Source organism: Otolemur garnettii, unplaced genomic scaffold (genome assembly GCF_000181295.1).
Source record: "Otolemur garnettii isolate 467f Iridium unplaced genomic scaffold, OtoGar3 scaffold00120, whole genome shotgun sequence".
Classification (NCBI taxonomy): Eukaryota; Metazoa; Chordata; class Mammalia; order Primates; family Galagidae; genus Otolemur; species Otolemur garnettii.
The window spans coordinates 5,870,112-5,892,767 of NW_003852515.1; the positions used below are offsets into that span (position 1 = coordinate 5,870,112).

The 22,656-nt window shown below is 38.0% G+C and overlaps 1 protein-coding gene across 1 annotated transcript in view; it reads right to left on the reverse strand.

Annotated features, from left to right (window-relative positions):
• WASF3 (WAS protein family member 3) overlaps positions 1-22,656 on the reverse strand; it is a 126,464-nt gene that overhangs the window by 68,463 nt on the left and 35,345 nt on the right. The window contains 1 exon segment of the mRNA XM_012810004.2: positions 7,319-7,413. The gene's annotated coding sequence lies outside the window, so the exon portion shown is untranslated.

Below are 22,656 nucleotides of genomic sequence, written 5' to 3' on the forward strand. Positions count from 1 at the left end.
GGATGAGGATGGCAAGGAGTAACTACTTCTATGGAAGATGGGGAAAGTGCCAAAAATAAGAACAGAAAATGATCCCATGTCACTTACAAAAATTTCATTCTGGGCTAAAAAGAAAAAATGCTAATGAGATGGTTAAAACTATAAATCATATGTCTGATAGAGGTCTTATACAGAATATATAAAAAGCTCTCAAAACTTAGTAACAAACTATTAATTTTTTTTAATGGGCACAAGAGTTCAATAGACACTTCGCTGAAGAAGATATGCAGATGGTAGATAAGCACATGACAGATGCTCGACTTCACCATTCATTAAGGAGATACAGATTAAAGCCACAGACATGATTACATCAGTGGTAGAATGACTAAATTTAAAAAACTGACCATACCAAGTGCTAGTAAGGAGGGAGAAAGTGGAACTCTCATAGACAGCTCGAAAGGATATAAAATGATTCTTGGAAATAGTTCGTTAGTTTCTTTAAAAATTAAACATAACACTTACCACAGGATCCAGCCACTCTAGGTTAGGTGTTTACCTAAATAAAAGCACTTGCCCACATAAAGACCCACACATGAATGTTCACACAGCTTTATATAAGAGCCAAAAACCAGAAACAACCCCAACTCCATCAACAGGTGGATGGATAAACAAACTGCACTACACCCATACAACGGAATAACACGGAAGGAACTACTGACACATGCAACAACAGAGATGAATCTCTAAATAATTACGCTAAATGAAAGCCCCTCAAAAGGGGTCCATACTGCATGATTCCATTTATACAGCATTGTAGCAAACTAATCTTTAGTGACAGAAGGCAGATCAGTGGTTGTCTGCAGGTGGGGAAGAGCCAAGAGGCAGGATGAGTAAGGGCCATGAGGAAATTTTTCTGGGTGATGGTATGTTTGCCATCTCAATTATGGTAATGGCTTCATGGGTATATGCACATTTCAAAACTTATCAAATGATACATCTTAAATATGCATGTTTATTGTATGCCCCAATAAAGTACTTTTAAAAATGGATCGACCCATGGAGGTAGATAAGAGAGTAAAATCTGGAGATCCTGAACATTTATTTACATTTTAACATCATGGGCAAGAAAAACAAGTTGACTGTTAGTCACAGACATGGGACTAAATATCATCACAGAAAACAAGACATGAAAAGATAAATTTAGCAACGAGACAGGCACAGCTCCAAAAGAGAACTTACAAAAGGCCACTGCTCATGAGCATAAGATAAACAGCAAACAGAAATGAAAACTAAATTTTTAAGAAATTTTCTTCCTTAAGGATTTCCTCATGGAAGAGAATGTGCTCCACAAACTTAATCAGAGAGCGTTCCACTTAAAAGAGCCTGTACACAGACAGCTCTTCTTCAAGAGGTCTAGAAATCAGGCACAGCAGCCAAACAAGCAGATGGCATACCAAGTAGAAGCCCCAAGTTCTTCGAGAACTGACACCTGGCCGGGTAAGTCATTTAAGATCATGATAAACCTTACTTAAAACATGAAAGCAATAATATCTACCTGGTTATCTCAAAAGGCTCTGATTAGATGATATGCCTGAAACCTGCCCCCAAAACTACAAAACTGAACACAAACACTAGGTCATATCCCTATTAGAAATAAATGCTTTATCTGACAAATTAAAAAATTTAACTATCTCCCTTTTCACATAAATCGAATAGGAAGAAGAAGTCATATATCAGGACTATGATTAGCTTGTAATCACATGATATGATATACAGGAAAAGCTCATAAGCTGACTACTACATTATTATTATTATTCTTTACAATCCACATTAAATATGTATTATATTAAATCTCTCTTAAATAACACTAAAATTGCTAGCTCCTACTCAAGGTACAAAAAAAAACAGAACACACCCATTTTACAAACACAACTATAAACTTAAATGTAGCTAATTCTACATTTCTTTTATAACATAAAATACATCAATAAATACTCAGAACTTAAAATTGTGAAGAGATCTTAACACTTGCTATAGAAAGATTACTTTCTAAAAAATACTGATTTCAAAGAATATGAAAAATTCACAAAGAATTTTTAGGTACTTGGAATCTGTTATGACCTATAACTGCAAAGTTTAATTCTCAAAAAGCTCTAGTTTTCCTTTCTAATCATCTAGTTAATCGTAAGCTGTAAGTCTTAGAACAAATTAGCATCTCCTTTTTTTGTTAAGAAAGATACATCACTATTTTTCTCTACCTTACTCTTGTGTATCAATTTTTGAGAATGACATTCAACACCTAGGAATATCCAAAAGAAAATCCAAAATGTGTTAAAAATAAATTTAAATTCCCAGAAGAAATAACAAATTATAAAATACAAAATTGGACAATTTTCCAAGTATGTAAAGAAAACACCAGCCTCTGAAGTATCGTGTTGAACAATATGAAATCACCATTTTTACTGGTTAAAATGGTCAAATGTTAGCAATATCATATGAATAAACATAATATAACAGGATAAGGTCAAAACAGCAAGCAGTAAAGCTGTACGATCCATCAACATCACCTATGTTAAAAACAAAGTTTCTCTGTTTTTAGAAACAAGAAACATCCTGATAGCATTATTTTGGCAACTAGAAACTGTACTCATAAAAAAAAGATAAGATAAATTAAATGGACCAGGTACGGTGGCTCACTCCTGTATCTATAGCACTCTGGGAAGCTAAGGCAGGTGGACTGTTTGAGTTCAGGAGTTCGAGATTAGCCTGAGCCTGACCAAGACTTCATCTCTAAAAACCTAGCAGGCATGATGGCAGACACCATCCCAGTTACTGAGATGGGCTGAAGCAAGAGGATTACTTGAGCCTAAGAGTTTAAGGTTGCTGTGAGCTATCACAGATACCATGGCACTCTACCAAGAGTAACCAAGTAAGACTCTGTCTCCAAAAAATAAAAACAAACAAAAAAAAAAGATAAATTAAGTGGTCATTTTCGTCAATGATTCCCAATTCTCTGAACTGTGAAAGGAGGATGAAAAAAAAATACTAGCCACTGTGTCTCAAATTTGCAACCTATGTACTTGATTTCAAAACATTCAATGTTGGCATCCTATCAGCTCCAACCTTCTGAACATAACCCAACAAAAAGTGATCAAGAGGGTCAGTGTTACCAGGTAACTTTATCTAGAGAAAATCAATCAAAAAAAATAAAAATAAAGCCAACAGTGGTAAACCAGTTAAATGATGACATTTAGAAAAAAATTTACATAAACATAAGCATTGTACATATATTATGTAATTTATATCCCATTGGAACTTCTGAGTTTGGTATTTCTCTATTTAATATATTAAGAAATCAGGGCTCAGCTCAGCGCCCATAGCACAGTGGTTATGGTGCCAGCCACATACACCGAGGCTGGTGGGTTCTAACCCAGCCCAGGCCAGCTAAACAGCAAAAACAAGGGCAAGAAAAAAACAGCCAGTTGTTGTGGCTGGCGCCTATAGTCCTAGCTACTTGGGAGGCTGAGGCAAGAGAATCACTTAAGCCCAAGAGTTGGAGTTCACTATGAGCAGTGACACCACAGCACTCTACCAAGAACAACATAGTGAGACTCTGTTTCCCACCACCACCACCCCCAAAAAAGAAAAAAGAAATCAGGGCTCAAAAAGGTTAAGCAATTTATCCAATGTGAAATATACTAGTAAATATAAGAATTATCTATCAGGTGTTGAAGTCTTATTATATGACTGAAGCAAAGTTTCTCTATTAGAGGCAATATTTGCAAACCTACTGTCTGCTAGAAGCTTTGAGTACTATTTCTAATGTTTCCTTAAGTTCTCCAAGATTATTACACTCTTTCTACTGATAAGGGAACTGAGGCTCAAGGACTTAAGTAGATTTTGTACTGTATGTTTTTAGCATTTTATCACAAGATGATCTACTAATTACTAAGCTTATACTCCCTGTACCATTCTATATACCACTCTGTCTACCAAATACTCGGTCCCATCTGATATGGCCAATACTTTAATGTCATTAAAGTAGAAAAGCACACAATTATTAAACCATATAGTCATTTAAATTTATAAGCATTCCACTCAGGTTGTAAAAATGCTTCAATACACAAGACTTAGAAATAATTATAGGAAAGCCATCCAGAGACACTAATGTGTTATCATGTAACTGCCCCAGGCTGGATAGCTGGAACCAGAATTCAGGTTTCCTCAAAACTGCAATGTTACTCATCCTAAAAGTAAGCACATGATTTGGGAATTACTGAGTAAAAATCAACAGACATAACATATGACTGGTATATACATATATACATGTCAATCTTATATATACATGTCAATCTATGCTAAAGCTTAGACAGCAAGTCTACAGAACAATTTTAACTCATCCAAAGGCTTGCAAATATTAACTCTAAATGATAGTTATAATAAATTTAACAAACGTTTGCCCTCATAGAATTTAAGAGGATATCTTAACACTGGTTCAGTAGCCCTTTTCTATATGTTAAGAAAATAAGAACCATTTACTGGAGTTTAGACAAAAGCATAACTTTTAAAGTACCACGCACAGATTTCCCATTTGTATTAAGCAGAAAGAAGAAAACACTGAAAGAAGACTCTCCCAGCAGATGATGTTCACTTTTAAATTTGAAGAAAACAGGAACTGAAAACCACAAGTGATAAAATTGTTGCCTTGCTTTTAGGTCTTTTGGATTCAGGTCTTAAACACAAAAATCAAAAGGCAATACTGTCTACTGACATTTCCCATCTGCTCTGTCCTCACCCCTACATCAGAGGCTTAGAAGACAAAAATCTACATTTCTCAGGATCCCTTGTAGGGAATTCTGAATTTATTTCTCCTTCCCTGTCCATATGCCGTGTTTCCCCTGCTGTACGGCACTGACGAATATTTCCAATACAAGGCTGAACAGGAATGTTACAGTGACCAGCTTTGCCTTGTGCCTATCTTAGGCAAACGCATTTAGTCTTTCACTGATAATTATAATATTAGCTGTAGATTTCTCAGAGATATATTTATCATGTGGAGGAAACTACTCCCGTCTATTGCTACTTTTCTGAGAGTTTTCCTTCTATTCCTATTTTTCTGAGTTTTTATTGTGAATGGATAGTGAATACTGTCAAATGCTTTTACTGTACCTGTCAAGATGATTAGAGAAATTTTTTTTAAATTCTGTTGTTTATTGTTAATATTGTAAATTATATTGATTTTTGAATATTGAACCAACACTGTACTCCTGGAATAAATGGCACTTAAGCATGATATGTTATCCTTTTTATATTCACTACATTCAACTTAATAATATTTTACTAGATAAAATATTTTTAATCAGGGTAATAATATTGGCCTCATAAAACAAGTTTGTGTTCGCTCCCTTCTATTTTCTGAAGAGTTTGTATATAACTGATATTAAAGTTGGGTTGAATTCACCAATAGGGCTATACGTGCTTAGAGCTTTCTTTATGAGAGACTTTTTAACTAAACATATAATTTGTGTAATAAAGAGTAATTCAAAAGAAAAAAAAGGAGAAATTCAGGTTTATCCATTTCTTCTTTTTTTTTTTTTTTTTCTGAGACAGAGTCTCAAGCTATCCCCCTGGGTAGAGTGCCGTAGCATCACAGCTCACAGCAACCTCCAGCTCCTGGGCTCAAGCGAGTCTCCTGCCTCTGCCTCCCAAGTAGCTGGGACCACAGGCACCCACCACAACACCTGGCTATTTTTTGGTTGCAGCCGTCATTGTTGTTTGGCAGGCCCGGGCTGGATTCCAACCCACTACCTTAGGTGTATGTGGCTGGTGCCTTAGCCACTTGAGCCACAGGCACCAAGCCTATCCATTTCTTCTTGAGTGCAGTTTGGTAGCTTGTGTCTTTGATGAAATTTGTTCACTTATCAAAGTTATCAAATGTATTAACATGAAGTGGTTCCTAATATTCCCTTATTATCCTTTTAATATCTGAAGGCTCTATAGTGAGAGTCCCACTTTCTTTTCTAACATTAGGAATTTCTCTTTTCTCTTTCTTTGCTCCTGACTAGTCTGGCCACAGGTTTTTCAATTTTATTTCATCAATGAACCAGCTTCTAGTTTCACTGATTTTTTTTTTTTTTGCCTTATTTTGTGCTAGTTTACTGATTTCTACTCTTTTCTCTGTTATTTACATTTTCTTGTTCTGCTCTTCAGTTTCCAATTTCCTAAGGAGAAAGTATATGTTATTTCAAACCTGTTACTTTCCAATACAAGCATTTCCCCTTACGTGCACCCCCCAACATTTTGACATTTTCATTTTCATTCAATTCAAAATATTTTCTCATTTCCCTTGTGACCTCCGCTTTAACCCATGGTTATTCAGAATGTGAGTTTAATTTCAAAGTATTTGGGGACTTTCCAGATATCAGATACTGATTTCTAGCTTAATTCAATTATGGCCAGAGACCACAGATACATTCCTGAAAGGTTACCTATAAAGTGAATATGGAAATCAAATTCCATTTTCTTACAGAAAATCAATGTAATGACACACAAAGGTCAAGATGAGACAGGATTAGAAATCAAGTCTTCCAACTTCTGATACAGCATCCTTTCCTCTACTTACTTTCTCTCAACACCATCTTTAAGGAAAGAAAACATTTGTTATTCTCTCCCTACCCTTGAAAGAAGAGAGGGAAGGGGAGGGGGGAATAGGAAAAGGAAGAAGAATAAGAGAAATTTCACACACATCTTTCATTTGATTTCTACAATTCTATAAAACAAGCAAGACTGTTCTACACATGTGGAAAGTGAAGCTCAAAGAAATGATGCCCTACAAGTTTGCTATATCTCATTATTCCTCAATTATATCTCAAAAATACAGCAAGAAAGTTCGCTGAAAGCCATAAATAATTCAAAAACCCTCATTTCAGACACTGCTATAATTACCACCAGTTCAGAGTAATTTATAGCAAAACTGAATAGATTTAAGTTGCTAAACCTTGACTTCTCATACCCATTCATTATTAGTAAGATATATAATGAGACCTCAGTTTAGTAAGTCATAAACTAGACAGTCATATTTGTTTGCACATAAAAAATTAATATGAAATGAATATATAAAGTTACTTTTTTTCTCTTTCAAAGTCTTAAACTGTTGATTAGGATCTAAAGCTCTAAATATTATCTGCTGTTAATATTTATACATTAAAACATACTGATATTAAATATTTAATACTCAAAAATATTAAAATATTTTATGCTATTCTATCTCTAATTACATTTCTAAACTATAACGTTACAGAAATTAAATGGCTTCAAGGGTAAAAGCACACACTCTTACCATATAATCGTTGACTTACAAGTTGCAGAAATTTCCCTCAAGTGGCATCACCACTTTGGCTCAGATACCAGTAGTAACAGCAATCAAAATTAAAACTAAAAAGAAAAGGGGAAAAAAAATTAATAACCAGTAGGCAAAATGCATTCATATTTTCAAGGAAGTCTTAAATTCAAATTTCACATTTCAATAATTTCATCAAGGGAGCTCTAATCCTAGAAGTAGTTCTTTTTTAATTAGTTTCAGCTAGGAGCTTAGAAGGTATGTGGATTCCTGTATAATTCCAACTCCCTATCCTAAAATAGCCTCTGAAATTAATTTCAACAACTCACAGTAAATAACAAAGAGCAGAAAAACAAAGTCAAGTATATTGTACATGTATTCAACTAAACTACCTGATTCATTTACTCCACACCACATACATTTTAGGTTTTTTACTACCCTACAGAAAGAATCGGATAATACAGATCATTCACATAAGAACTGTACCTGATAAGAGCATTTGTATTAATTTTTCCCAGAACAACATTTAAATTCAATAAAAATCTTGATCATTTTATAGCTATCTAATAGAAACAAAGGTTTAATCATTGCCAAAATGACCCTTAAAAGTGGATATTAACAGCAAGGCTGAAATCTAATAAATGTTTACCAATGTGCTAAAGCTATGAGGTAACAAAAAATGTAATATGGTTCTCTATCGTTTCAGAGTTATGGCCTACTTGGGAAGAATACCCACAAGAAAAATTTAGTGAACAGGCAGCATCCATGCATCCAGCAAAACTTTACCAAGCATCTTGTATTTGTCAGCCCCTCTTTGAACACTGAACACACAAACATGAATTTCAAAAATGCCTGTTTGTGAAACTATAGATAGTCCCCAAGTTACAAATATCCAACTTACACACAACTCATGCAAGTGGAGGATATCACAGGTAATTGGTAAATGTATCTGTTCCAACTTACATACAAATTCAACTTAAGAACAAAACTACAGAACCTATCTCGTTGGTAATCGGAAGACTGCCTGCTCTCTCAGTCTTATGAAAGTGGCAGATAAACACTCATAATTTTAATCCAGTAAGTAGATGCAAGAAAGCGAGAGCAGGGTACCTCAGAGGTAGGGTGAGGTGTGCCAAACACCTTCCCAAAGTCAAGGAGAGGTAGGAATTGTGCAACTGTAGTAGGGAAGAAAAGCAACTTTTGCTCTGCTAACAGGAATTATCTGGACATGTATGAATCCTGTGTAGGCTGGGAGATTTTGTGTACTAACACAGTTAAGACTGCCACCATCCTTTTAAAAGTATATTTAAAAAAACAGAATGATCATTCAATGATAGTCTACTTTATATATGTCTTACTTTACTCATTTAAATTTGAAAGCAGCGCACTATTTTCCCTCTCTTCCTCAGAAGCAGCTGTACAGCTACAGCAATGCTCTTGATTATGCAGAGTAAAAGAGAAAAGTGAAATTTCCCTAAGTAATTTGCATAAGCAATCACCTTATTTCCAAATACAGAAAATTATCCCTGGGTTTTAGGTTATCCAGGCCTAATTTTACCTCTACCACATCAGCTAATTTGACTTCATGATTTCAAAAGTAACCAGAACTATATACTTCACTTTAGAGATGGTTATATCTAGGTTATATCTATCTAAGGTCAAGAAGAGTGTCCAACATAATATGTATTTTCTATATGACCACTTGTGTTTAAGAATCACGTGTTAACTCTCCCTTTGGAAAACACAACTATGGATTTTCACATTTGTGTGAGAGGCTATGGAATTATTTTTGTTATAAGATATTATTTGGTAAATGTTTTGCTCAGGACTAAACATAGTGCTAACACGTCATATAATCTCAGTCTTCACATTAAACATGAAGAAATGAGGATGACGCAGCTAGGAAAATGCAGAGTCAGAAAGAGTCTATCTGACTACAAAGTCACTGTTTTAATATGCACATAAGACTGTCTCCTTTCGGACATGTACACACACATTTTTCTGTCCTACTGAGCTGCTAACCATTTCTAACCTTTGTGAGTATATAGCCTCCATGTTATAGTAGAAAGCACATCTTTAACTCCTTTGAAGTTATAGGTTAAGGTTATTAAGTGTACAACACAGCACCTCTAAGCAAGAGGTGCAGTACCTGCCAGCACAGGGAAGCACAGTATATGTGATGCCACCATTCTGAATCTGTGTGTGCCCATGTGGTGGAGCTCTGAGTGGCACTGACAACACTCCTCTGTGCCCACCTGGGAGTACGACTGCATTCTAATTTCCAATGTCTGGGCTACTGTCCCTGACACTCCCCTGCCAGAAATGTCCTCTTCTCATCTAGCTTCCAGGTATCCAAAGATCTCCAGCCTTCAAAACACAGCCTATTACAGCCTCCTACACCCACCTGTACCTCTCTCTACCTGTTCGATAAAGACGTATTTATTGTGGTTATGAGCGTTCCTACCTGAAACAACCAAAGCCCAATCCCATACCCCCCAAAACCTCTAGGACCACCAAAACACATATAAACAAGCAGGTAGTGTTCTGAGGCTCTGCCCAGAGAATCTGAATGGAATCAAAGATCTCAGAGGTGTGTACTTTGTGTGCACAGAGCACGAGGGAGAAGGTGCCTGCCGCCAGGGGCAACAGCAAGGAAGGTTTCACAGAACTGGTAACTGAATGTGAGCCCTAATGCAGGTGACAGATGATGAAGACTTAAAGACAAGGGGACTTTTAAAAGGGAACAAGTGTGAGACACACAGGTCTCAGGAGATAGAGTGAGTGGGGATGCTGAGTGTCTCTCGAGGTGTGGAGCCAAGTGAGCCAAGGCTGATGATGAAAATGTTCTTCAGAGCAACACTGACCAACCTGGTAGCCTCTAGCTATGTGGAGCACTTGAAATGTGGCTATGTATGACTGAAGAACTGAATTTTTATTTTACTTCACTTTAGTTAATGTTAATTTAAAAGTGGCTAGAGGCTACTGGGCCGGACACTAACACTCTAAGGTTCTTGAGATGGTTGGGTTGAGGGTGTTAATACCAATATCTGAGAAAATACTGTGATGAAAAGCATATAGACATTCAAATATTTTTTGAATAAAGGAAATGAACAGAAGAAAAAACTGGGAGATCCTTGCTCAAAATCTCATCAAAGATGTACATATCTTGCTTGTTCATTCAGGCTCCAATTAACACCCTCAATATGGTAGCATTCAAATGCTATCAAGCTGTCTCCAAGTTTCAGCCTAACTGTTAAAACACTACTACTAAATAAAAGTTCCTCATATTACTGACGGGCAAAAAGAAAAGAAACTACATCATGAAACCAGAGCAAGTCATAATTTAGGAAACAATCACAGACCAAAGTCAAGCCAGGATAAATAAATAACCACCTATTTTAAAGGTGCCTTTTATCTAAAAGAGGCTGACTAACCTGGTAGCCTCTAGCTATGGAGGAGGCAAAGGGGACCAGACAACTTTATGATACCCAACATGAGTTCAAGTCATTTCAAATACATTACTTTTTTTTTTTTTTTTTTTGAGACAGAGTCTCAAGCTGTCGCCCTCAGTAGAGTGCTAGGATGTCCACAGCTCACAGTAACCTCAAACTCTTGGGCTTAAACATTTCTCTTGACTCAGCCTCCTAAGTAGCTAGGACTACAGGCACCAGCCACAAGGCCAGGCTATTTTTTTGTTGTAGTTGTCATTGTTGTTTTAGCTGGCCCCTACCCACTGAGCTACAGGTGCTGCCTCATTTCAAATATATTACACACCATTTCACCTTGTAAGCAGTTCACTTTACATTCAGTTTACATTCCTTTGTACTCTGATGAAAGAAATAACTGAATTGCTCATGAAGCATCTCATTTTGTTCTACAGGGCACTTTACAAAGTCACTGATTAAATAAAGTTTTCCCTAGTAATGTGTCCTTTAATCTTAATGACACAGGACATCCAAAGTTAACATGAATTAAAGAATTCTGTGATATGAAAACTTCTATCCTGAGAACAGGTTGTGTCTAAATGACTTACTGTTAATCTGCCAATATTATGCTAATCTGATTCTATTTGGATTTGTTTACTATTTTGGTCCCTGACATCTCTCTTAAGCCTCTAAATTCCCGTTTTCCAGAAATCAGAAGCTAGCATGTAGACAACACGCACACATCCTCTAGAACAGCTCTACTCACTTCATTTTCCAGCTTTATTTCCTAAACAAGGTTGAAAGTCTACATTCTTCTCACTTCTACCCATGACATCATGTCACCAATGTTCTTCCCTATCCACATATGAAGTTCTATTTACAAGATTATTAGACACTGTAGGACATGTAGTCACTATTAGCTTCAGAGAAATATCTCATAAAAATATCAAATAGGAATTTTTTAGCGAGAAGTTTATGTTTAGCTCAATAAAACAACTTTGTGGTTTTCCCCTTGGCCTCTAAGGTGGACAATGTGAGCAGAGATTCCGAATTGCAGAACAGTCCTACGTCTTTGTAAATCAGAGCCAATATGAATACACTTAGCTAATCTACCATTCAACTCAACAGTAAGTAAACTCTTAAAGAAGGTGAGGCAAAAACAATGCTAAATTATTAAGATAAAGTCTTTGCCCAGAAATTTTTATCTGGTAGAGGAAAAGAAATAAGCACAAGTGTAAAAATAAGAGCAGAACGGATACTTCTCTAAGTTAAAAATGGTAACTGCCTAAATAATTACGGTCATCATAGCCTCAGGTAGGTGCACATTCATTCTGATAACTAATAAACCTGTGTTAATTATACTATGAGAGAGCAGATGAAGAAAAATTCTCCCAGTGTTGAGTACTTGACTCATTCCAAAATTATTTATCACAGACCTAAATACAAAGGTCATAAACTAATATTTTCTTCTTTTTCCCTAATGAACAATAAATGCCTAATAAAATATGAATGGCAATCAATTGTTCACATAATGTGACTCTGCAAAGATCCATGACCTGTCCATATCTATGGGCTCAATAGTCTCCGCCCAGAGAATCTTAATAGCACAGATCTGGGTTGCGTGAGCCACTTTAAACAAAGGTTAGAGGAGGCCATTATCTTGTACTGAGTTCCTACACTCAGCCCCTGCAGATCAGATCAAACAGTAATGGAGTCACTGGTGGACTAATAATCAAACTAAACTCAGAAGCAGGCCAGTTTAAAAAAAACAAAAACAAAAACAAAACAGGTAAGTTCAGAGCAACCAATCAAAAAGAGCCCAGTTTACTAGACCTGTTTTAATCCTATAAAAGCAAAGTAATTTTGAAATGACCCATCTATTTTTCATTCCTTATTTCTGATTTCTTCAGGCCTGTTCTACCTATAAAACAAAATTCCTCTGCTCAGCTCATGGGAACACTCATTCTACCTTATAAAATGAAGTGTTACTTGATTCTTGAACTCCGAAGAGAAGCCAATTAGATCTTCAACTAGATTTTTAATGTTGTATTTTGACTCTAGTTTCCTACTATGAATTAGAAATGTAACAATAAATCAGACAAAGGTGAACCTGTTATTACAAAATATTACAAAAATACGCCATACCACAAGCTGGGTGTGCAATGTGGCATGAGTGATACAGTAGTACCCCCAGGGATCCATTCCAAGACCTTCAGTAGAGGCCTACAACTGCAAATTTCAGGTACCAAATCTGATTCAGGTACCAGATTTCAGATATAGTACCAAACCCTATATGCATTATGTTTTTTTCTGTACCTGCATACCTGTGATAAATTTAAATTAATAAATTAGGCACAGTAACAGATTAATAACTAATAATAAAACAGAACCATTCAAACTATATTCTGCAATAATTCACATGAGACAGACCATATTTGATATTTTTGCACGTAACTGAAATATTGGATAAGGGTACATACAAAGTGCTGAGGCTAGACTAATTCCACCAGTTGCAATAAATAAGGGAAAAGATGTAAAATTTGTACACTGAACGGTAACAGCAAGAGGCTGATCTATGTCCTTTGAGAGACACAGAGTATGCAAAGTTAATATGAACATAACTGCTCTCACCATCTAAACACTGTGCTACGAAGAGGTGGTCGAAGAGTTCCCAGATACAGAGCTTGCACCTGAAATAAAGAGTGTCTGTCCATCTCCTGGGAGGCTAAAGGAAATTAATGGGCCCCACACACTTGAGCTGAAATAATGCTGGGCATGGAAGGGGTCTCAGGGGACATCCCCATCCACTTTTGCTCAAACACTACTGAAGGATTGGGTGTTCATGATTTGTAACCCCACTTACTCTGGAGCTTTGAAATAAGGCTTTCTTTACATTCAGTAAAAGCCTACAATCAAGGTGTACAACTTTCTTTCCTGCTTCACACTGGAAGAATAAGAGTTGTCTTGGGGCCACACATTAAATATACAAACAATAACAAAAGCTAATGAGAAAAAAAAAAGAAGAAGAAGGTCTGTGCATAATTTTCATGATATTCAACATCACAGATAAGCAAAACCAGTCCTCAAATGATCTGCATGTGACCTGGCTGGACAACCCTTGCCCTTGTAACTTCAAATCCATGCTTTCTGTTCACCCACTGAAACCAGGGTGCAGAACCCTTCCACCCCTCCCAGCTCCCAAGGCCACGAGAGCAGGGCTGAGGAGCTTATCCTCCAGCCTCCCCAGGTCTCTCCAGCCTCCCCAGGTCTCTCCAGCCAAGGCCCGTGAGGCACAGGGCTCAAGGCCACATCCACCACACCCAGGCTGAGGGGAATACCCGCCCTTCCCAGTCATACAGCCCAACTTCTCTCTGTGCCTGCTTTTACCCTCCCATCTCTGTCACTGCCCAGCCCACCCACCCTGTCCCCCCACAACATCCAATTCCTGAGAACAGGATCTACAGGCCTCCTCCCCAGTTGCCAGCTGCCTTTCTCGGGCGGCCTCTCCCACTTCTCCTAACTTTCCAATCACCTTAACAGGCCAGGTGCTGACATTTCTCTACACAGCTGCCCCACTGCTTGCCAGGCAGGCCTTCAGGTCCCTTCTCACTGCAAAGCCCTGCTCAGCTACCCTAGATAATCATTCCCCCTTCCACAGGCCCACCACACAGCACCAGCAGCTTCTCCCCTTACACACCAGGAGACTCCAGGCAGTCTATTTAAACCTAAATTTCTCTACCTATCAAAAAGAAATTGTGAGAATTAAAAGAACTAACCCATGGGAGGAGCTGGCCAGCAGTACAGCACATGGTAACAAGCAGTAAAGAGCATGAGCCACTGCTAAAGCACCACCAGGTGCTACTGCTAGAGCACAACTAGGGGCCGCCCCACCCAGCTGTGCAACCCACCAGAGCTGGGGGAGCGTCACTGATTCTCAGTATCATCTCCAGGACTCACACGGAAAGGAGTATGAATCGATATGAGTCCAGAACAAAACAAATAATGAACAAATAAGCAAACAAAAACCTAACACCAAGATGGCTTCTAAAATTCAGATTCAGTCCTATTCTTAAATTTGCCTAGTTATTCATTACTGCAACAAAAAGTACTAAAATGCTAGCAATCAGTCTGTATTTGAATTTCAAGGGTTGAAAACCATAAGAAATTCATAGTAAATACAATTGGTTTTCGAAGGAAAAATGGATTATCTAATCATATGGCACTTCTGCCTACACATGACAGTTAAGTTTTTTTGTTTGTTTGTTTGTTTGTTATGCAGTTTTTGGCCGGGGCTGGGTTTGAACCCGCCACCTCTGGCACATGGGGCCGGCACCCTACTCCTTTGAGCCACAGGCACCACCCAACAGTTAAGATTTTTTAAAATAAATATTTATAGAAGACAGGTCTGGCCCTGGCAGCCACCTGTAAATCCTAATACTTTTGGCCCCTACTCTAGTCTTTACTGTGACAAATCTTTTTCTTTTCTTTTTCTTAAATTCCTAGACAATGCTTGGCACATAGATAATACTCTAAAAAAAAATTGTCAAAGAAGCTAATTTTCTCAAATGCCTAGGTTTTAAAAAACAAAAAAAAACACAGTGCATCTTCCTGACCTACTTCAAGCAGAAAAGCTGGCCTTGCCTTGTATTTAGTGACCTTGTAGGGGCTCTCTGATCACCACTTCTAAACGCTGCACAAGCAAAAAGCCTGAGAATTAGAGCCAAGAGAACAGTTGTTTCAATTTAACCAAACAGTTAATGAGCTTCTTTGCAATGGGCATAAAAAGATAAAATAATAATAACTTGCTGGTGATAAAATAAGGCTTCCAGCTTGAGGAAAGACTGCTGACTAGGAGCAAGTAAAAAAGCTGTTTAGCAGCATCACAGAACAATCTGCAATCATTAAACACAAATGTGGACTGGTACCAATTGGCATCATTAGGCAGTTTTCTTTAGCGATACTCAGAGGCAGCCCAAGAGCTAAAGGAAAAAAGGGTCAGAGAGAACAGGTGCCAGGGACAGAGGAGTGAAGATCTGAGGGTGAAAGCAAACGGGCCAGAAGGAGGGGTCCAAGGACAGGACAGACAGGGTAAGGCCAAAGGGTCCGGGATTTTGCAGATAACAAAGATACAAGTGTTTACCAGTTAAAAAATCCCAGATTTCAGAATTTTTAAAACTTCCCTGTTTTAAAAAGTGGGACATTGTGTCCTTGGCTGATCTTTTGGCACTTCCTATTGCTCTCGACCCCACAATGATTATAAACCAGTGGATTCCAGGGAGGCTCTTGAGACAACAGTTTAAATCTTGAAACAAATCCAACGCAAGTAAAAAGACTGTCTTGCTTAAACTTTTTATTTTTCTCCGCTTCAATTACTGAACCCTGTAACAAGAATTCATTCCTGATTCAAAGAGATGCTAAAAATAGCCTGTTTTAGAATGTAGAATGAGAAGCATCTGTAATTTTGCTACTAAATGGACTCCTTTTTTACAGCTCAGTAACTTACTCTTTATTATATTTCCTCTTTTTATTAACCAAAAAATGTAAAACACTTTAGATACACATTAAACACTGCTTTTCAAATACTAATTATGTATTAATAAGTTTTTAAGTGAAATGTCAGGCATATTCTAAACCTTACTTAAAAACACCTCCTGACTCTTTCCCTCCACATCTAATCATGACCTTCATTAAAAAGCTTTGATTGCCAGAGTACCACTTCATTTACATATGATGAATGAATTAAAACAAAGCTGTTATCCAACAGGCTCCCCCTTAATAACTTACATTTGAATCCACAGTGCCATTTACAAAGGGCTCTGACATGAATCATCCACAACAAGCCCGATGCCAGCAAGACTGAAATTACTTTATCTTACAAATTAGGCTCAAAGAGTGGAACAACTCACCCAAAAATCACACAGTAAATAAATAAAGTGGGAGAGACACTCACCTACATCAACTCCCCCTAAGTCCTGCAGTTTATTCCAAACGCCACTGGTCTATGACTCAATCTACCTTCTTCACTATGGTTTCAAGACCACCCAAACTAGCTAGACCATCCCTTTGTCCTAACTCCAACAGGACTCCCTGGCAGCGTCACCCACGTGCTACTTCCCACTGTGGTCTACCTTCAGAGGCCTCCACTTGCCTTCCCACCTAGTCAGAAACTGTTTGAGGGCAAGAAATGTATCTTATATTTCGTAATGTCTAAAAAAAAATAGCACACACTATTTAAGAGGCACACATTAAATTGCTATTTATGATGCCACTAGTCAAAGAATAATCTGGTAAACAAATGTGTTTCTTTCCCTAACTTCAGCAACCAAACTATGGCAACACCCTCACCTTTGGCACCACCTCCCCATCTCCAACCAGAAAATCACTGAACCTGTTCACAGGCCATCATAAATAAGTACTAAAAAGGTTTTCTACATTGTGATTAAAGTGGCCTTACATCTTTTACTGGTTCAAGTCCCCCATACTTATGAGATCTGACAATAAGTTCAAAAACTTGTCCTAGAAAAAGTGCTACATATCTCATTGCTGAATGTTTCTACGGCCACCTTTGAAGTACTCCCCTTGGAGAGCTGGTACTCTCCTGTCCCTAGTTTTTGACTTCATACTGCTTCTGAGCACCTACTCACCCCATCAACTGGTTATTTGCATTTTGACATCACTGATTTGACCTACTTTGATTCCTGAATATTCACTTGGTTCCTGTTCAGGTGCCAAAATGCTCACCTTTAACTTCCAGTCCCAACTTGACTCTATGGATTTTGACCTTCTAATCCATCCTAACATCAACTACAGCCAGATCCCTACAAAAGATACCACCCAGGCCCCTGCACAGAGAACTGCAGGATAGCGCCTTCTTTCCTACCTTCAGCTCATCCCTGGAGCTCTCCATGTCCACCGTTAATCTTACCTCCCTATGGCCCTCACTTTCCTTCTCCTCAAACTTGCACTTTAAAATCGGGTGACAAACATCCTAGGCTAAAATACCACATAGTCCACAATCTATTAAATACTAATGGAGTTAGATCATAACCAAATCAAGATCACCATTTAGTTTCACTAAATATGCTACCTCTTAAATTTGGACAAAGAAAATTATCATAAGTGTAAAAATAGGGCAGCCCCTGTGGCTCAGTGAGTAGGGCACCAGCCCCATATACTGAGGGTGGTGGGTTCAAACCCAGCCCCGGTCTAACTGCAACAACAAAAAAAATAGCTTGGCACTGTAGCGGGCGCCTGTAGTCCCAGCTACTTGGGAGGCTGAGACAAGAGAATTGCCTAAGCCCAAGGAGTTGGAGGCTGCTGTGAGCTGTGACTTCACAGCACTCTACCAAGGGTTAATAAGTGAAACTCTGTCTCAAAAAAATAAATAAATAAAAATAAGTGTAAAAATATACTTAGGAAATCTCCACATTATCAGATGGAAATAAGAAGATGTAAATGCTGCATTACAGAGGTAATTTTTTCACTATTACTTGATAATTTTAACATATCCCAAAATCCCACCATATTTCAAAGCTAGCTCTGTAACACTAAACTTGGCATAAAGATACGATGCACAATTTAACAAAAAACTTCGGTTTTTCTTTTTTCTTCCTGAGGATAAAATATAGTTGCAGCCACCATAACAAACAAGTCCATCAACTTCCCCACAGGGGACCCATGTGCTCAAACGAGACTGACAAGCACAGCAATAACACCATGCAACAGGTCTATGTTCAGTTCTCCTGAGCCTCTAGTCAGACTCTAATTCACCCGACATCTAAAGTAAGTAATCAGGGAGCTATTATGGCTCACTATCACAACTGCAAGAGGACTACAGCTTATGAGAAAAGATTATAAAAAACAAGGGGAGAAATAGAAGTTTTAGTCACTCAGAAAATAACTCATAGTATCAAAAAAATTTCTAGTGTTAAATTCCATCTCTGATTAATTAAGCAACAGTAAGTGGTATCCAGAGCGATCTTGAAAGTAACATTTTCTTACCAGAGGCTGCGTGGTAAAGGGGAAAAAACAGAGGTGCTGGGCATTTGAGATCTGAGTTCCACCCTGGATCTAACACCAACAGCTCTGAACCTTGGGAGAATTATTACTGTTTGAGCTCCAATTTCCGCATGTGTAAAAATAAGGCTAAACATACCCCTCCCTAGGGTAAGAAGGCAAAGGGAGGATGGGCACTTATGGGCAAGAAAAAAGCAAGGTGGCAGAGCCATTGAATAACTGGTAGATATTATTCCCCTACTACTAAAATACCACATATCTGCAGACAAGCACAGCCACCACTTTCTAGTTAGCAGGACATTTGTGTAAGCAGATGACATGCTACTTCCTCACTCTCTCTGAGGTTGTGGTGGTATCACTGATCTGTCTCCACATTACAAAGCTCATGTTTGTGGCCAGTGGCCAATTTACTGGATGTCCCTGACTCCGCTCTTCTTGGATTTCTACAAATAAAGATTATGGGTAATGATAGTTTACCCACTGAAGGGGAACAAAAATATGGGTCTTCCAAATAGTAGATATTCTGATATTTTGAAATCTTCGTGTTTATTTTATTTAACTAAAACTCCATTTATTGTAGAATTTTCTGTTAATACCTTGAATTCTGCACAAAATGCCAGCTGAATCTGTTAACACTTAAGGCATGAGGCTATCAAGAACCAGATTCTACGCCCATTTCCATCATCCACCTTCATCCTTGCGTTGATGGCACACTTCTCTCAAAGTCTAAAAGAGCTCACTTTCCCAAAAGCTGACCTCATCTCTGTAGAACATTTCAGCATAAATTACAACAGCTTTCCACATACAAACTAAATAAATCAAAGTGGCAACAAACCTATACATGGGGATAGTCAACATAACATGGAAGTAAAAGATACCCCAGAAAGTTTCATACATAATTTTATCTTCTCCCTTTGTAACTGAAATAAATGGGATTCCAGGGAAATTTCCTAAAATAAATGATATATAATTAAGATAGAAAGATGTGTAATTATAACAATTTTCATGTTATTACAAATACAGAGAGATTAGGCAACATTTTTATCAATCTCAACACTTAAAACTAATGACCTTAAATCTTAACATAAAAAGGAATCAGCAATTTTTAAATCTATTTGAAAGCTAGTGAATGAATTATCTAAAAATACTGAAGACATTATAGAAACCAACAAAATCACAGGATTGCAACATAGCAAGGCCCTCCCTCCTACATAAGTAATAGGGTCTGAAAACTCACTATGAGCTCACAGCCCAGGGAGAGAAAAATTTCTCACATGGGCCTAGGAGTTTATTTTGTCTTGGGGGGGGCGGGCAGGAAAGAGGAGGGGAGAGAGCAGGGAGATAGCATGGCATCCCAAAAAAAGAGAGACTAAATGCCATTACTGAGGCCAAGCAGCTTGTTGGTTTTAAAGAGGACAAAGAAAGAAAAATAGTGATTAGTGTAGTTGATAACAAAAACAACAGCAGGATATCAAAGTTCAAGAGTGGATTCCTCCCCCTTTTCTTTGGAGACAGGATTATCACAGGAGATGTGACTCTGACCTTAAGAGATGGTTAAGGCTATAGCTCATTCCCCTGCTGTTTACTCTGAAACTGTAAAAGCAGATTCTCAAAAATAAAATTTTAAAGAGAAAGATTTACATCTCTTTTTCATCTGTTCAGCGCTTTTCAAAAGTTGTACAGAACACAACTCCCACAGCATGCTTATTAGCAGAATTCACAGGAGTTGATCTTTAACTGTTACTGAGAAATTGTGGGATTAGGTGTTTTCCTGTTATTTTTGCAAGGTCACCCCTTTCAATAACTTATAAATTTAAGCATTTTCAACCTAAGAGAACCATATGCTGATCATTGCCACAAAGAAGAAATCACCACGCTGTATGCCACATTCCTACAACAATTAGGGAGGGGGAAGACAAAGTAGAGGAAATGGACAGGGGAGTTGGAGAGAACAGCATCGAGATTCCTAGCACTGTGGCACTGTTTCTTCTTGGAGACTATGCCATATAAGCTCACCTGCTCTCCTGTTGATGACTTCAACACAAGGAGATTAGCCATGTCATGAAAGAGGAGCTGAAGCATCCAGCCTCCAATACTGACCACCCAACAAAGAATGCCCCAGCTCCTGTGAGCAGTGGGAGATGTCTTATTAAAAACACCTTTTTTAGCTGAGATTTAGATCTTTAATCCTCTGCTGGCCTGAAAAACTAACCAGGAATATATCTGCCCTGACATAAGGGCATTTGGAAAGGAAAAAATAAGAAGCAGAGCAGTTAACGTTTACTGGGCCTGCAAAGCCAAGCCAGGTACCCTGCTTAATTGCTTTATGGGATTATCCCTCTCACTTAATCCTCACCACAAACCTGTGTGCTGGGTACTATTAGTATCCCCATTTTGTGGACAAGAAAACTAGGAAAGTGAAGCAGCTCACCCAATGTCATCACAATGGAGATGAATCTGCTTTCAGAGACTATACTTTTAAGCTCTAACCTGACATTCTCTTATATGAAATAAAATAATAATCTCACTGTGAAGATACACTTGGGAAGGGTAAAGAGTACAGCTATCAGATATCCATTCCACTCACTTTACTGTCCACTCCACTGTTAAAGGTAAATCTCAAAACCTCTCTCTACAGTAATTCTAGGCAAACTATTCAAGCCCTGGAATCCACTATGTACTTCTACATATATTACATGATTTAATTTTCAGAGGACAAAGAGGATAGGATGGGGGCTGTAACCTCCAACCAACAAATGAGTACCTTCAGAGAGTAAGCAACTAGATATTGCCACAAAGCTTCTAAGTGACAAAGGCAAGGTTTGAACTTCCCTGGTCTATTCATAGATGATACATTTGGAAATACTTTACGCACTTTGTCTAAATGAATCAAGCCCCACATGCTGGATGACTATAACCTCCATTCTGCAACATTACAAAGAGATGATGTGCCCCAAAACTTAGAAAGCTCAAGACACAAAAAAAGACTAAATGAAGTAAATACCAGATGTCAACAAGTCCTTCCCAAGAAAGTAGTAATCCGCAGTTGTTAATCATCCCTGGCAAAGTGACCTAAAGACAAAGTATCTGACACAGACAGGAGTTAGAAGATGGCAACTAAACTGTTAACAAACTTTTAACATCTGTATGTGAGCTAAAATGAGGGGTTACAATCTCCAGGATCCCCAAACACACAGCAAGTCTGCACTCATCTGCCAACTCTTAACTGTGGGACTTTACCACATACACATGAGTAGGGAGTGCACAAGGAGACAGGACAGAAGAGTTGAGAGATCCCCTATCTCAGGCACCTGTGAAGTCCCTGGATGCAGAACAACAGCCTGTCTCATACCAGGAGAAAAGAGAAGAGCTGAGTGAAATCCCTGTAAGGCCAAGTACAGCAAAGAACGATCTCCTGAAGCACAGAAAGCCAGGGGCTGGAGAGTAAAGAGAACTTGCCAGCATCCCAAAAAACCAGCAGCCAAGCTATCGAACAAGGACAGGTCTCTCTCACTGTTCAGAAAGCTGGTAGCTTGGCTCTGAAGCGTATTGAGATCTCTAAGATTTTACCAGGATTCAGATCAAAACTCTGCTGAAAAAAAGTCCTGATCCCACTCTCAAAATGTGTAAAAGCAGTAGTGACTATGCACTGAATCTAACTAATGCTATTAGTGGTTCTGCTATACCCAGAACCAGCTTAGTTCTCCACATTAGCAGTACAGCAAGAGAAAAAACAAGCCCTTTTCCAGGAGTAAATATTCCTCAGTATTTAGTGTTCTTTTATATACAACATCCAGCACACCATAAAAAAAATTATAGGAAACAAGGAGAAAACCATGATCCATTCTTTAAAAAAGAAAATAGTCAACAGAGGTGGATCCATATATAACCCTGATG